Raw genomic sequence first — 2,500 nt, forward strand, 5'->3', positions numbered from 1 at the left:
ACCAGCACCCATCGCACGTCATGTGCGCACACCCCCCCGGCCCCCCTCCCAATCGCCGGAACCCCAATGCCGCCGGTCAGGTTCTCCGGCGGTACTCCGGCGATGCTCCGGCGATGCTCCGGCGATGCTGTCCCGAGTGAAAAAAATGCGGCACCAGCACATGCTGGAGCCAAGCATGGGCACCGTGGCTCAAAATCGAACTTCGGCCAAGGCCTCGACCATCAATGGCACATGATGACGCATGGTGATGGCACATGCATCGACCATCATCGGCATAGGCTGCCCTTCGGTACGGGCACTTGCCTCGACCGCCATCGGCACAAGCTGGGCCCTGGTGTGGGTTGTTGCCTCGATCACCAGCGGCACATGCTGAGCCTTGGTGCGGGCGGTTGCCTCGAGCACCATCCGCAGACCCTGGGCCCTGGTGCGGCCGGTTCCCCCGATAACCATCGGCACACGCTGGGCCCTGGAGCGGCCGGTTGCCTCGATCACCATCGGCAAAAGCTGGGCCCTGGTGCGGGCGCTTGCCTCGACCACCATCGGCACACGCTGGGCACTGGTGCGGGCGCTTGCCTCGACCACCATCGGCACACGCTGGGCCCTGGTGCGGGCGGTTGCCTCGATCACCATCGGCACACGCTGGGCCCTGGTGCGGGCGGTTGCCCCCAGCACCATCGGCACACGCTGGGCCCTGGTGCGGCAGGTTGCCTCGACCACCATCGGCACACGCTGGGCCCTGGTGCGGCAGGTTGCCTCGAGCACCATCGGCACACGCTGGGCCCTGGTGCGGTCGGTTGCCTCGATCACCATCGGCACACGCTCGGCCCTGGTGCGGGCGGTTGCCTCGACCACCATCGGCACACGCTGGGCCCTGGTGCGGCAGCTTGCCTCGAGCACCATCGGCACACGCTCGGCCCTGGTGCGGTCGGTTGCCTCGAGCACCATCGGCACACGCTGGGCCCTGGTGCGGCAGGTTGCCTCGAACCACCATCGGCAGCCTCGACCACCATCGGCACACGCTGGGCCCTGGTGCGGGCGCTTGCCTCGACCACCATCGGCACACGCTGGGCCCTGGTGGGTTTAGGCACATCTTCAAATTTCTGCCGTGCCAATGCCATTTTTATGGCTTGTAAATTCATACAATGGTCCCCTAAGCCTTCACGTGAAGTTTCGTTGGAAGATGACTCGTTTTCTATTTTTCACGATTTTCGAAACTTTTTGCGGTTCGGGATTTTTTAAAATTTTTTTATAAGGATTTTTGGCCCCAAATTTTGTAGGCATGATCCTTCTATTTTTGTTGGCATGCACAAAAAAATTCAGCTAAAAACTCGAAGTAGAGAAGATTTTGTGACCGTTTGAAAAAAGTGTCCCCATTTCAGACACTTTAACGGCTACTGGTAGCAAACCTGTAAAATCTCAAATGCTCTTTAAGGGGGTGTGAATTCTCAGAGGTTTGATGAGGGATAGGGGGCCAACACAAGGCCAAGTACCAGCACCCATCGCACATCATGTGCGCACACCCCCCCGGCCCCCCTCCCAATCGCCGGAACCCCAATGCCGCCGGTCAGGTTCTCCGGCGGTACTCCGGCGATGCTCCGGCGATGCTCCGGCGATGCTGTCCCGAGTGAAAAAAATGCGGCACCAGCACATGCTGGAGCCAAGCATGGGCACCGTGGCTCAAAATCGAACTTCGGCCAAGGCCTCGACCATCAATGGCACATGATGACGCATGGTGATGGCACATGCATCGACCATCATCGGCATAGGCTGCCCTTCGGTACGGGCACTTGCCTCGACCGCCATCGGCACAAGCTGGGCCCTGGTGTGGGTTGTTGCCTCGATCACAATCGGCACATGCTGAGCCTTGGTGCGGGCGGTTGCCTCGAGCACCATCGGCAGACCCTGGGCCCTGGTGCGGCCGGTTGCCCCGATAACCATCGGCACACGCTGGGCCCTGGGGCGGGCGCTTGCCCCCAGAACCATCGGCACACGCTGGGCCCTGGTGCGGGCGCTTGCCCCGAACACCATCGGCACAAGCCGGCCCTTGGTGCGGGCTCCTGGCTCGACCACCATCGGCACACGCTGGGCCCTGGTGCGGGCGGTTGCCTCGAACACCATCGGCACACGCCGGCCCTTGGTGCGGCCGGTTGCCTCGACCACCATCGGCACACGCTCGGCCTTGGTGAGGGCGCTTGCCTCGAGCACCATCGGCACACGCTGGGCCCTGGTGCGGGCGCTTGCCTCGACCACCATCGGCACACGCTCGGCCTTGGTGCGGGCGCTTGCCTCGATCACCATCGGCACACGCTGGGCCCTGGTGCGGGCGGTTGCCTCGACCACCATCGGCACACGCTCGGCCTTGGTGCGGGCGGTTGCCTCGACCACCATCGGCACACGCTGGGCCCTGGTGCGGGCGCTTGCCTCGACCACCATCGGCACACGCTCGGCCTTGGTGCGGGCGGTTGCCTCGACCACCATCGGCACACGCTGGGCCCTGGTG

Source organism: Durio zibethinus, unplaced genomic scaffold (genome assembly GCF_047325235.1).
Source record: "Durio zibethinus cultivar Kanyao isolate XHJ-2024 unplaced genomic scaffold, ASM4732523v1 HiC_scaffold_3, whole genome shotgun sequence".
In the NCBI taxonomy this organism is placed as follows: domain Eukaryota; kingdom Viridiplantae; phylum Streptophyta; class Magnoliopsida; order Malvales; family Malvaceae; genus Durio; species Durio zibethinus.